The sequence below is a fragment of the Protopterus annectens genome, chromosome 9.part0 (assembly GCF_019279795.1).
Source record: "Protopterus annectens isolate FY-2018-M chromosome 9.part0, PAN1.0, whole genome shotgun sequence".
NCBI lineage: Eukaryota > Metazoa > Chordata > Ceratodontiformes > Protopteridae > Protopterus > Protopterus annectens.
The window spans coordinates 1,158,079,674-1,158,095,072 of NC_056743.1; the positions used below are offsets into that span (position 1 = coordinate 1,158,079,674).

At 38.3% G+C, this 15,399-nt stretch overlaps 1 protein-coding gene across 1 annotated transcript in view; it reads left to right on the forward strand.

Annotated features, from left to right (window-relative positions):
* Positions 1 to 4,563: 4,563 nt before the first annotated feature.
* Positions 4,564 to 15,399, forward strand: part of CAPG (capping actin protein, gelsolin like) — a 315,146-nt gene continuing 304,310 nt past the window's right edge. The window contains exon 1 of the mRNA XM_044084038.1: positions 4,564 to 4,670. The gene's annotated coding sequence lies outside the window, so the exon portion shown is untranslated. The remainder of the gene's footprint in view (positions 4,671 to 15,399) is intronic.

Below are 15,399 nucleotides of genomic sequence, written 5' to 3' on the forward strand. Positions count from 1 at the left end.
ACCCATTATTAGGGTGTCAGGTTGTGCCCTAATATTTTTCCGTGTATCAAGAAATGAGTAGTGGGAATCCTGAGGCATGGTGAGGGATTGTAGCAAGCTACAATTTGGATTGTGGTCTTGCCCAGAGTTAGTTTCACTTGGATAATCTCGGATGCATTATGCTGAGCCACTAGCCTGGAGGTGTAGATATCCTTAATGAATATGGACATGCCTCCACCTTTAGTGTTTCGGTCTAAGTTAGGTGGCCGAAAGATGTGGTATGAATTATAGCCTGGTAATGCAGGGGTGCTCTCTGGAGCCTTGAACCAGGTATCTGTCACTGCACAGATGTTGATGTTCTCCATTTTAAGGAGTGCCTCGAGTGAGTGCATTTTGAGGTTTAGACTTCTAGCATTCAGTAGCATTACACTCAGATTTTGCTTGCTTGTACCTGTTATGGAGGTAAATTTGTCATTTGAACCTTGCCTAAAACAGGCACTATAGGGGTGGCAAGAGCCTTAGACAGTATCCGGAATCCCAAGGGCGAAAGGTGTAGGCCATCTCTGGCGAAGCATTGTGGTCTGTCAATCATGTCATTCCAGGCAGACAGATACTGGATCCCCTTAGAATGACACCAGAAGCTTAGCCAATTGTTGAAGTCAATCATTTTGTCCTTGTACTCTGGCATCATTCTGGGTGATGGCAGGATGCTACTCAGGGCTAGGGTCATACCTGCCTGGGCTACAAGATCGAACAGCTCCTTCATGTTTGTTTTCATGTAGTCTAGGGAGGTACATCTCAGGTCATTCACACCAACATGGACAATGACAAAATCATATTTGTACTTGTTGTGGAGTGACCTGAGTGCATGCGTCATGTGGCGGATCCTGGCACCTGACAGGCGGCTGACAGTAAATTTCTCCTTGTTTAGCCTGGTGAGTGGAACATCAGTGTGCCTGACTATAGAGTCATCTATGACTAGAGTGTTGGGTATGTTGTTATGCCTTATGGGCTGTGGTTGAGTGTCACACTTGAGTTTGTGGGCTATGTGTCATTTGGGTTGTGTTGGGGGGTGGAGGTTGCTTGCGTTTCTGCTTTGGAGGTCCCTGTTGCTTTGGCAGATTTTTATGTAAGGAACCACTGTTGGAACTCTGGTGTATGTGCCTGGTCAAGTTCATAACAAAGGGGGCATTGTACTCAATGATGGGTCCATGAGGGCAGAGTAAAATGAAGCAATTGCATCCCTAGACCTAGATGCAATACCCTCGCTTCTAAATGGTTCAAGGTAGAAGGATTTCCTTATTAACAGTAAGCACATGATGGTCAATGGCCAAGATATTGTTTGCATGCATTCCAGAGTCCCTGACTGCAGGGTCAACTCTCAGGGGTGAATTATCACTGCAGTAATTTCAGGGTGTGGTCATCGTTCTGAAAGATGCTATTGTGCATTTTTTTGGCATTAGATTTTAGACTGTGACTCTGGCAACAGTTATTAGTTTGTGTGAGACCTTTTTCGGGGAAATTTGACTGCACCTAGTATGCAGTCATCTGTGAACTTTATCAGCTAGAGGCCTTTGATATTGGTCTTGACCTCAGAGAAGTAAATGTTAAAAAGGAGCATCCCCACCACCAAGCCCTGGGGGACTCCTCTAGTGACTGGCCTTTTTGTGGAGGAAGACTCCCCTGACTTTCTGTGTCCTATCTGTGAGCCAGCTGGCTATCCATTGGATGACGTAGGGGTTTATATCTAATTTTGTAAGCTTGTTTACAATGCCTGAGTGGGGTATTGAGTCTAATGTTTTGACCAGGTAATTGTAGGCAATATGCACTGTTTCACCCTTGTCCATTGTTTTGGTAACCTTCTCAAAGAAGTCCACCAGGTTGAGTAGGCATGACCTTCCCCTGACAAAGCCAAACTGGACTGGATCAAATGAGTGAAGGTTTCCTTTGTTGTTATTTACCAAGTCAACGACTATTCTTTCCATGACCTTACATATGAGGCTAGTCAGGCTTATGGGTTAATAATTTACCAGGCCCACAGATGGATTGCCATTGTGCAGAGGGATAACAGTTACAGTCCTTCATTCATCTATAAAGCCTGTTTGGAGGCTACAAAAACTTGTGAGTGTTTCTGCCATTTCACACTGAGCTAATTGGAGGAAGGGCATTGAGCAAACTCTGATCTGTGATATATAACATTAAGTATCCTGTTTTTTGCTTATTTTTATGATTTATTTATAGCACTTTTATTGTCTGTTGCATACTTTTCTAGCTAATTTCACTGTGTGAAGTATTAACTGGAAATTTTCTACATTTGTTAAGCATCTGTTTGGGTTTGTTTGTTCCGATTTCCTGCCAAGGAGTGTATCATATAACTTATTTGTTATAGTTAAAAGCATTCCCTAGAGTCTCCTTGCTCCTTTATCTGTTTAAAACTTTCATTTAAAGGCTCACTGCTGCTTTTCTGCTGTGAAAAACATTTCTGCAGTTTTTTTCTACCTAAGTAGTGTGGGTGGTTGTAGCATTGTCCATATTCAGGCTTGTGTTTTGGGCCTGTTGTTTATTTGTAGAGGCTGTGTGTCTGAGCACATGTTCCAGGCCATTTTTGTTTAGCTAAAGCAATTCTTGCATTTCAGTGAGAGGGAAGTGTTTATGGTCATTGGCTGATTGGGGTTACCTGGACTACAGCTTGGAGTAAGCATCTCATCTGTTCTTTCGAGTTTTTTTTTAAATTGTTTCAGGTTTCAACTTTCTGTTACTTAAGAAGTTAACTTGTGAGTGCTTCTGCCATTTCACACTGAGCTAATCGGAGGAAGGGCACTGAGCAGACTGATCTGTGATATATAACACTGAGTATCCTGTTTTTTTGTTTATTTTTACATGTTATTTATAGCACTTTTATTGTTTGCTGCATACTTTTGTTTCTACATCTATCCAGGCAGGGATACCAAGAAGTCTGACTGGTATCTTCTTGAGAATATGGGACTTCAGTGCTAAGAGTTTAGCATTTCTGAGTAACAAGAGTTCAGATCACCCAGTGGCACAACAGCTTCTGTGTTCAGATGAGAGTTTCATCTTTCAAAACCATGGGCTAAGAATTCATAGATGCAACTTTATTACAACAAAAGACTAAGTAGACTGCCTCAAAGCTTTGTCCTTTTACTCGGTCTCTTACAGACTGCTGAGATGTGGTCTACATCTGGCTTACAAAGCATCCTCTGATCCATCTGTTACGGACCGGTTGTATATCTGCAAAACCAATAGCATAGCATCAGGAACATCTCCTCTAGGGACTCATCTGCAAGATAAATAAGACATGTTGGAGGGAAGAATTTGTGTCTTAAAGACTGCCTTTTTTCTGGGACAGGCTTCCCAGCCATGTGAAGCAGAATTCCTACCTGCACTTATTCAAGCACATCTTGGATCAATGGATGGGGAACTGTAAATGTACCCCTGGTCTTCCAGCTATGTCCCTATTTGAAAGAAGAAGCATGTAAATGCTCGACCACTCCTCCCCAAGTTATACCCCCTATAAAATGAGTGATAGCATCACTTGTCCAATACATTCAGGAAGCATACTAGGCTTAAAAAGGCCTTTTAGGTTCATTTGTCAAATAATCACCTATGGACCTTTTAGGTTAGTTGGTTACATGGGTACAAGCTCCTCAGCTATCACAATGTATTAAATTTAAAGTACTCCTTCAGCCACAGAATTAGAATACATAGAGTCAGAGTCCTGTATGTTGACACATGAACAGCTCCCTCATTCATTTAGCTGAGGGGTTGTTAAGGTGGAATCAAATGCAATCCCTGGTTATTAATGCATTTCTGAATTACTTATTCCACTGAATGTATTCCAGGAACTAAAAAGAGGGACTGCACTAAAAGAGAAGAAATGAGAGAAAGTGAGAAACAGAGGTAGAGAGAGAAATAAATTTTTTAACAATATTTAAAGGACAACAGTGCTGATCCTGTAACCAGTCATAGGAGTAGATACTTGTACGTCACAATTCCAGCTGTGGTTTCATCCGCATGCTTAGTCAACCTCAGTGGTTTTTGTAATTCGTGCTCTGTGCTGGTAAGGAATGTTTTTATGACTACACACTATTCTACAAACAGAGGCACAGATTTTGATAGGCTCAAAACAGGAAGAAGGCAAGGGCAAGCGACACATTGTGGATGCAGACAAAACCAATATGCTCTACCTCCTCTGTGCAGCCTGCAAGCTTACCTGTATACTGTTATCTTTGTCAGCCCCCTACCCCCACTAAAATAATAATTCTATATTTCTCCTATGTACAAATGTAGACTTGTAAAGAAATGCTTCCTCACAAAGCTGTTTCTAAGCAGCAGTATTGTTTTACAAACAAAAGCAATTTTGTTGTGCAATTTTAACCAATATTTAAAGCAAGGTTAAAGAAGCAAGTCTAGGGAGCACAGAGATCCATTTATAACTAAATATCAGGTTCAGTGTAGCATTCAATTCACGTAAGGAGAGAGAGAAAGTTTGTCACTGAGATGAGTGGAGGAGGGGAAAGAGAAAGAGAGAGAGAGAGAGAGAGCATAATTAAGGAAGCCCCACCTAGTTTAGTCATACTTAAAAAAACCTTTACTGAACAACTAAACTTCAGTGTTGGCCAAAGGAGTTTCTCCTAAGGAAGAAAGGCAGACGCTCACGTAGACAGAACAGGGTAAGTTACAAAACTTTTATATATTTCTCTATTTTGCTTAAGCAGCATTTATTTATTTAATTCTCATTTTCTTTTAGAGGTCCAATAATTATGTAGGAGAAAATACCTTAGTTTGTAACAAATGTTGTGAGCTTCTCTGAAGTACTGTGTTTGTGTGCACCTTTGTGAACTGTGCTATAATCTACATAGAAACAAGAACTGTATATACCATGAAGATCGAAGCCTGTGCAGTGGGACCCAAGAGAGTGTGTCAGCATGGTGATAGGAATGGTATGTTTGCCCAGGGGGCATAACTGATGGGGTACTTGGCTGCTGCAGTATATGGGAATGGAAGGGGGGTGCATGGTAATATAAAGCCTGCCCTGGGAAGAACTATAGTGGGATTATCACAGCTGTTTTGGACAGAATGAGACTTAGTACTTCTGTTTGTAAAGAAAACTTGAATATTTGTACTTTTGTAAATCAGTGAAACACTCTTTGGTTATGAATGCAGCTGGTGAAGCTTTGATTATCAAACATCTTTTTACAAATGTGGTGAAAATTGTACTTAGCAGGGGAAATAAATGTACTATGTCTGGAGACAAAATAGTTTTAAATCTTTTGTAAAAACAACTAGAGAGAGATAAGGGGAAAGCAAAGAAACTGAAGCGTGGACCTAGTCCATGCTGTACATACATGTTCACACAAACGGAATAGGGCTGGCACAGTGGTACAGCAGTTGTAGCTGTGTCATTGTACTTAAGACCCTGGTTTTATTCCAAGCTGGGGTGCCTTCTTTGTGGAGTCTGCCTGTTCTCCATGTGTTTGCGTGCGTGTTTTTCTGGGGTTTTCAATTTCTTCCACCATCTGAAAGATATGGTAATAAAACTATTACATAAAATATGGGACATAATTATGTCCGTGGGACAGGTGGTAACCCTAGGTAATAAGCATACTGAAGATCCCCTGAATTACATGTATTTGCATATGTGCATGAGCTTGTGTGTACAGCCTCTGCTGGACTTCCTTCCTGTGCATGACCAGTTCTTTGCCTATTGCTTACTGTTTGTTGGGATACACTGCATTTCCCTTGTAACTCTGACTTTGAAAGGGCGTGTACTGAAAAATGAACAAAAGAATGAACGATGAGTGAGTGAATGAATGAACTATACCCATAGTCACTTTAAAGGTAATTATAAGAATATTTTTAAATCTCATTTTTGAAAGCTTGCCATAGTACGCTGAGCACAGGAATGAAAAATAGTTTTTGTAAGCTTTCCCAATAAATGATTAAGACACAATCACATTTATAGACAATAAGGGTAAATGGTGAAGTTAGCAAGGGAAGGCTTTGGATGGGATTGAATGAGAAGGGCAGGTAGCAAGGGTAGATAGACAAGCATAAAACACTGATTTGTACAGACAGGGGTGGTATATACACAAAAGGCTGGGGGGGATAATAGATGGACACAGATGTGCAAAGGATGGATAAATGTTGTTGGCAAGGGGTGGACAACAATTAAGGAAAGAGGCATGACATAAGGGGGGTGGTTCCAGAATGGGGAGAAAGTTTTGTTCTACTATGTTTGGATGCCAGGCCAGCATAGAGAGCAACAGACCCAGGTATCATTCACTCGAAAGGTGGATGCTATGAGACAGTGGTCTGATGGTCATGTGATTCCACCAGCCATTTAAGAAGGCATTCCACATTGCTGAGCTAGCATCAAGCTGCCGCCACACATAAGCAGCCAATAGTTTCCACAACTGATGCTTGGGATGTTAAGGTTGTCCCCTTTGGACTACTCTCAGAAGAAGAGCTTTCACTTCTCCCTCCTATGAAGCAGCCATGAAAGATACCATTGATGTTTTCATGTTACCAATAGTATGGGAACCATCATAACCCTCCTAAGAAGCAGCCATGACAGTCACTGGAGGCCCACTACCAGAAGCTTTGGTCAGCACAGACTGAGGTGATTGTGGCCTCACTTCCTTCTCTTCAACAAGCAGACCTTCAGAAAATTGGCACAATGGGAAAAATGTTAACTAATATATGCTAAAAACATATAGTTGACTGGCATGGGTTTTACATACAGAGCTGCCAGGAGAGTCGTTGTTTTTACAGTGTTGCTGTTAGCTTCTCTAACTTCCACACATTAAGCTCATGTTCACCCAGAATCGGCAAACAAAATATGCACCAAGTATACATGTAAATGTATAAAATACATAGAATACCAGTTGGCAATAGCACTGCTAAAAATACATGTGTGTGTGTTTGTGTGTATGTGTATACATCTATATCTATTTTTATTTATACACACACACATATATATATATTATTTATTTAACATTTGTTTACCGGGAAAGTCCGACTGGACACAGGTCTGTTTTCAGTGGAGGCCCGGGGAGAAAAGCTCCAAATACAGCAGAATATAACAAATACACACTGACACACTGACAAGATAAATCCTACAGGAACTCTTTACAGTTGAGCATACTTAGCAGAAATTACATTTTTTAAAATAACTAAGAGTGAATAAATACTAAAATAGCTAAGAGTGAGTAAGTACTTTGCAGAACATTTTTTTGCATAGAACTATAGGGGCTTTATCCTTGGGTAAACAAGCAGAGAATGGGAGGTGGAGAGCCACCATTTTGTAGTTAGTAGAATCCCAGCAGCAGTGAGTTGGTATGGCTTAACCTGAGGGGTGACCTGGGAAAAGCCAGTTTTTTACATAGTGTGTTTTGAGAAGTTTTTTAAATTGGGAAGTAGAGATTGTAGAGGTTAGGTGATTTGGGAGTGCATTCCATGTTCTGGCACTAGAGCAGGCAAAGAAAGATTTGCCATATATATATATATATATATATATACACTTCTGAAAATATATGTGATATCTGTAGCTATCTATATATCTGTATTTCAATACACACACACACACACACACACACACACACACACACACACACACGTATACATTTAAACATATATATATATATATATATATATATATATATATATTTAAATGTGTGTGTGTGTGTGTGTGTGTGTGTGTGTGTGTGTGTATATATATATATATATTTAAATGTATACCTGTGTGTGTGTGTGTATTGATATACAGATATATAGATAGATACAGATATCACATATAGTTACAGAACATTTCTGACTGTCTCTCTCCCCTTCCTAACCTCTAATTCCCACAGTCAAAGCAGGTCAAGCAGACACCATGTCCGGTCTCTGTTGTAAAGGTGGCACTGATCACCAAAATTGATGATTTCAGTAGCATTGGTTACTATCCTTGCAAGCTCATGCCAGGTATCGGCCTTCCACAAGGGTCTGTCATATTGCCCTAATAGATGCTCAGAAACTTCCCTTGCAAGAAGGACAAGAAGATGCTGTTCTTCCTGCTAACAATGCAGAATGTCTGCATTACACAGCACCTAAAGTAGTCATGGCAACTCACTCAGGCATAATGGTAGCCCTTATACATGGCTGCATGTTTGGCTGCACTATAGTGTTACTCATACCTCTCAACCTCTTAGAGCAAGAAATCTGGACAAAGCTATAAATAAAAGTGGGACAAAGGCCACAAAATAGTGACAGTTTTTAAATATTGCTCTTACAGACTTAGAAGGTTGATAGAATAACAGATTTTGCATTAGCATGAATTTTCTAAAGGGTAGGAAGTCTGAAATTCAAATGTCTGTCATTATTTTCTAACTTCAGTCTTTAATGATTTGCCACTAATTTGTCAGAAAATCAAAATTATGAGGCAAAAATCTGGACCTTCTGTGACAATCTGTATAGTTGAGAGGTATGGTGTTACTGTATCTCCCTAGCACTGAGCTGTGGTGCTGCATATGTCTGGAGTGGTGCCTCATTGTGCTGCAGGCCTGTGCATGCCATGTGCACAACCCTGCTTGCCATATTATTTGTGGTCACTGGAAAGTGCATGGCTTCAGTCTGCATGTCTGCATAAAACAATGACCTGTGACAGCAATTCAGACACAGCTGTACTACATAGCCTTATTAGTGTAGTCTCCATGCTAAATGGTGATTGTTAGCATGATATAAAGAGCTGGTGCCATTTTCTCAAACCTGTTCAGTACTGTGGAACACAGTAATTTCAGTAGAGATTGTATAGAATAGCATTCTTCTCTCTGTTCAGGGTGTCAGGTGACTTTACAGTATTTCATAGTTCAGTTATACATTCTGGTAAAGTTCTAAAGCAGAATTTCTCTCTTAACGTTTACTCTTATTGCACACAGAACCTCATGGGACTAATTTAAACTATTAAAAGTTTAGTTTCCCTGGCTTTATCACTGATGCTGCAAATCTGAATATAGGTCCCAGAGGGAAATATACAGTAGCAAGTTAATTTAATTCAAATAATAAACAAAAGTAATTCAACACTGGAAGTGAACAGACATGGATGGAACAATGAAAATAACTTATTTATAGAAACAAAAAATGCTAGATTTTGGACTTCTGAAACAAATTGCCATGTCATTCATCAGACACTAAAAAGCACTTGGTAGTAAAAATCAGTCTTGACTACACCTGCATTATTTATTTATTTAATTTATTAATTTTACATTTGTTTGCCAGGGATGTCAGACTGGGCCAGTGGCTCTCTTTCAGCAGAGGCCCGGGGAGAAAAGCTCCATTACAAAAACACATTACAAGCAATACAAGAAATCAATAACAATAAAAAAATCATAACTTTGGCAAATATAGGTGGTAAATAGTTTATACATACAGTAAACAAAAAAATGAGAGGATAATATAAAGTGGAAAAAAGGAAAGCTTACAAATAAACTAGCATGAAATAGCTTGTGCCATCAGAGAGAAATGGCTGATCAGTAGATCTATATCATGGTTTTGGTGGTGAATATTTATGAGATACATGTATGGTATATGGACAAGAATATGGCTGATTAGAACAAGTAACACTAGCATAGCAACAAACAGTGATAGCTAAGGCAATACTGAGGTGAATTACAAGAAGGAGGGTTATGATGAAACTATGATGAAACTGTAGGAAGCTTGTGATAGATAAAGATAGGAGCAGTAGTGAGCTTGAGATAGGTAGAGAGAAACTGGAATTCCATGAGAGAAGGGAGAGTTTGGATGTCAGACTTTAGTAAAGGTAGAGATATTTTGGTTGTAAGAACATGGAAGGACAGAATGATCTGCCTGGATTAGTGCAGTTTTTGGTTAGGCGTTCCTTAAGCAGTAGTTTAAATCTGGATGGGTTGCTAGAATTGAATATTGTCTGAGGCATGGAATTCCAGGACTTAGATATATGGTGAGGGAATGAGAGTTACTGTAACAATTATTAGATATAGTTACTTTAAGTAGTAGCTTGTTGGAGGATCTTAGTAGCCTGCCATTTGAGTAGGGCTGCACTAAGCTCTTGAGGGCTGGACAGTTGTCTGAATGGTTGAAGATGGAATGAATGAAAGTCAGTTGGTTGAGGGATAGGAGATCGGGTAGCTCAATCCAATTTAGATTGTGAAGTGCTGTGCAGTGATGTGATCTGTAAGGGATGTTAGTAGCAAATGTTGCAATTTTGTTATAGCAGGACTCCAGTTTGTTTAAATCTGATTTTCTGAGATTAATGAATCTTGGTGAGGCATATAGAAAGGTAGAGAGTAGAAGAGAGTAGATGAGCCCTAGCTATGGAATGTGTAGTGGCCTCTGTTAGGTATGGCTTGACTGTGTATAGTGAACCTAGCTTAATGTTGACCTTTTAGATAGTTACAGTGACTTGTTTGTCAAATTTTAGGTTGTTATTGTTACTCAGAAGAGTTTGTTGTGCTGGACAAGTTTAATTTTAGTTTTATTGGCTAAGTAGATGGTGAAGGGGGGAGGGTTATCAGGAACTTTGTTATCAGTGAAGACCATAAGTTTTGTTTTATTTGGACTGAGTATGAGATGAGAGTCTGAGAGGTATTTTTCAATATCTTGGAAATATTGTTGGGTTGTTTGTAGGAGTTCTGTTAGGGAGGGAGCTGAACATGTGAGGGAGGTGTCAGCTGCATATTGAATGATGGTTGCATGCTGGGTGGCTGTGCCGAGCCTGTTGGTGACTATGGTGAAGAACATTGGACCAAGAAGTGAGCCATGGGGTACTCCTACTGAGACCAGAGTGGAAAGTTCATTTTGCTGCTTAACTGCCTGTTGGCAGTCAGTTAAGTAGCTGAGAGGGCTGGCTGGGCTAGGTCTAAGGAAGCTAGCTTATTTAGTAGCTTTAGGTGGGATACTGTATCGAAGGCCTTAGACATATCAAGTAAGATAGAGGAGACTAGCTGGTTGTCATTTCTAAGCTGGTTGGCTGAGTCTGTAAAACTAATAAGGGCAGTGGTTGTACTGTGTTTAGGTCTGAAGCCATGTTGAGATGCAGATAGGAGATTATTACTTAGTAGATAGTCAAGGAGTTGTCTGTGCATGCATTTTTCAAGAATCTTGGCTATGGGAAGGAAGACGGCAATCGGCCTGTAGTTTGAGAACTCAGTAGAGGAGCCACCTTTGTGAAGAGGGATGATAGAAGAGACTATCCAGAGTTTGGGGATGTACTATTCAGCAATGGAGTAGTTTGTTAGGAGAGATACAGGGTAGGAGATGGCATCTGCTGTTAGCTTTAGAAATTCATTGAGGAGTTGGTCATCTGTGAGAGAGGAGGACTTAAGTTTGGAAAGATGATATTTGATGGTATTAGTTTGAAATGGTTTGATTGAAAAGGAATTGAGGGTTCTGACTAATTCATTAGGAATAGATTGGGGGGGGTCTTGCAATTGTTTTTTACTAGGGAGAGTATAGAGCTGATAAAGTGTGAATTAAATTGTGAGGAAATAATCTGTAGAATATGTTGTGGTTGTAGCTGGGGTTGTGATCTGTCCAGGCTTTAGTAGTTGTTTGGCTCCCCAAAATTTCTGGGGATTGTTTTGGTGTTTTTGTTGCATTGTTGTATAGTATAACATTTTGTAATGCCTGATTTGTTTTTTGGCAAGCTTGTGTAATTGATGGTAGGTAAGAAGGGAGTCTTGATTTTTGGTTTTGTGGTATAGGGACCAGGCTCTGTCTCTCTGTTTGGGGAGCTGCTTGGCATCATTTGTAAGCTGTGGTATATGCTTGGAGTTAGAATGAGTCTTTCAAAGGGGAGCTAGGTTGTTTAGGATATTGAGGAATTTGTCACTGAAGTATTGAACAGCAGAATCAAAGAGCAGGTATTTTAAAGAGAACCAGTCACACTGTTGCAGGAGGGATTGAAGACTTCATGGGAGAAATACCTTTTGATGTGGACAAGTTTGTAAATTACATTTTTAGTAGGGCAAATGTAGTGGTTAAGAATGTAAGTGGGTAGAAAGTTTGTAAATGACATTTTTAGTAGGGCAAATGCGGTACCTAAGAATGTAAGTGGGTAGGTGATCACTTGACTGTCATGGAGACAGTCAGATTGGTGACAGAGAAAGGGTTTATTTGCAAGTGTTAGTCGAGGATTGATTTTATTTTTTGCTATGTTTGTCAAATCTGGTAGGGGATTGTATAGTTTGACAGAAACCATGGAGATTAATAAAATAGGAGGGATTTTCCAAGGAGCAGGTGTACCAGTCCATGTTGAAATCCTCCATTATTATTCTTTCTTGACTAAAAGTTGAAGCATACTAGCAAAGAAGTTCTTCAATAATGTCTGGGTTGTTACCTGGGGGTATATAAATAGCTATTCTAATGATGTGTTTATTGAAGTTTAGTTAAAGGCGGGTGATTAGAATTTCAGAATTCAAGAGGTCTGGGGGGTTGATTTGAAGTCTTTCTAGTTTTATAGTATTTTTATATATTACAGCTATGCTGCTGCCTCATTTATGAGTCCTGTCATGTCTTTAGGTGTTATAACTATGGGTTAGAATGTCACTATCCTGTATGTGGGGTTTTAGCCACGTTTCTGTTAGGACTGCTAATTCGGGAGAGTATTGGGTGATAAAAAATAAAAATAAAAAATCCAACCACGTAAATAAGAAGTAGAATTTATTGTACACCACCAAAAAAGACGAAGCACTTTCGCTAAATTCATATAGCATCATCAGAGTCATTTTGGTATCAAATCCTTACTGTTTAAAAAGAAGCAGCATCCAGTCATTACACACAAGTAATTAATTACATAATTTCCTATTAATTTAAACACTTTTACCAACTATTATATATAAAATCATACATATTATAATTATAATATTTTTTAGAAAATACATGTATGAATACCTTGCATGTATGCCTCACAAATTCACCATAAATCTATTTTATTACTTTTGCCCATTGTTTTAGTAATGGTTTCAGGGAAATGTTGTCATTCAGTCCTGGTGAATTTTGAGCATTTAAACGCATCTGCCATTTCATTTCTTTTACTTCTACTTCATTTTCTATATCCCCTCCCCTACCATCTATAAAAACTCTATCTATTATAAAAAAATAAACTTTTTAAAAAAAATAAACTTTATAAAGTTGAACCATTTTTTACTATGAAGAAATAAAGCATTACATTTATTTTATTTTCTAATTGCTCTTAAATGTTCAGCTATTCTATCTCTTAGCCTCCAGTTTGTTTTGCCAACATAAAATGCTTCGCATGATACAAAGGTTGCCACATATACTAACTTAGATGTATTGCAATTGCATTTTCCTGGGAATGCAATGGTTGCTCCATAGGAGCTTATCACCACATATGGCCCATCATTTATATATCTACAATATCTGCAGGTTCCATATTTTGCCATTCTACAAATATTTTTTGTTCTATTTTCATTTCTGTCCAACTATTCTTTTATATTTTCCCCCTTCTATATATCTTTGGTTTTGCTTCTAAAAGGGCGTTTGTTTCCCCTTCAAGGCAAGTGACCCACTTTTCTGTCAATATTCTAACCAGTTCTGGTGTCACCCAATTATAACTTAAAACCATCACATTTGTTTTTCTTTCATTGGATTTAATTAATATTTCATTTATGTCCATTTTCTTCTTAAGAATAGGTAGAAAATTTGTATTTCTTTTATTTATAATTTCTTTCCTCACTTTCAATAACAGATTTAATGGGTATCCCCCTTCTAGAAACATTCCTATAAGTTTAAACAATTCTCTCCCAAATTCAATGTCATCACTCACTAGCATGAAGCCCTCACCATCTGCCTTTTTACTATGCTCTTAAACTGGTGGTGGGGGGGGGTGGCAACTAGTGAAGTGTAGTAGAGAATTGGAGTAATTTTCTTTTCTATATAGTTTACTATTTAATACATTGTTTTTCTTACTCAAAGTGATGTCTAGATAGTTTTCAGTCTCATGATAAGTATATGTGAACCTTAAAAATGACGTTGTTGAATTAAGGTAATTAATAAATTCACTAATCTCTTCAACTGTTCTTTTCCAAAGCACCAGGGTATCATCCAACAATCTGTTATAAATCATTATTTCCTTCATATATTTAGATTGAAATGCAAAAAGGTTTTCCCACTCTAGACGTACCATATTTGCAAAAATGGGAGCACATCTTTCTCCCATTGCTATTCCTGATTTTTGGCGAAAGATCTCCCCCTCATATCTCAGAAAATTATATTTTAGTATCAAATCCATGAAGTCCACCAACAGGTTTATTTTACTTTTATCTAATGTTTTACTTTTCAACAGCCTCTCATGAAACATATTCATCCCTTCTTTATGGGGAATGACAGTAGATAAATTGATAACATCAATTGTCAAAAAAACACTATATTCACATTCCCCCATATTTCTCATTCTCTCCAAACAGTGCCAGGAATCTCGTAGCATATGTTCTGCTTCCCCCAACACTCCTTTGACATTATAATCTACGTAAGTAGCTAAAGGTTCTGTTTTCGACCCCTTAGCTGCAACTATTGGTCTAAAGGGTGGATTTTTAACATCTTTATTAACCTTTGGTATACCGAAAATTACAGGTAGTTTGGGGTATTCTACCTTCAGAAATTTATAGAGTCTCATTGATGTTACCATCCATAAATGCATCCATCAGATAACAATCTATCTGTGCATAAGCTCTATTTAACTCATTTATAGAGACCCTCTCATAAGTCATGGTATCATTAACTATTTTATACATTCTTACTATATAACCTATAGCATACATGACTACCGTCCCTCCTCCCTTATCCGGTTTCATGTATCTAACATCTTTGTTTTTTGAAATATCTTACTGTTCTCTCTTGTACTGACAAATTGTCATCCTTTAGACTCTGTTGTTTCAGTATTTCTCTGAATTCAATCTCACAGTTTTTTTCAAATAACATTATATCTTGCTTATAAGGGGGAACAAACATGCTTTTTCTCTGTAATACTTGGTTGCAGTTATTAATTAAGTGTAATGAACTAGTCATATTAGCAAAATGACAATTTAAATTCAGTTGTCTAACATATAATTTCAAACTTGTTAATACATCGGCAACATCAACCTTATAATTAGGAACAAAAGCATTTCCTTTGCTTAATAATTCAAAATGTGCATCCTGTATTAATGTGTCGGTATCGTTATAAATGGTGTAACCTGCTTTGTGTTAATTATCACTTCCATTTCAAAATTTACATTTTCACTCAAATCAATTATACTTTCACTTAAATCCATTTCACATTCATTTTGCCAAGGAAATACAGTATTTAATACAAATTCATCGGTACTATCAGCATTATTTAGTGAGAGTTTTTCTTCCCCCATTTCACATTCATTTTGCCAAGGA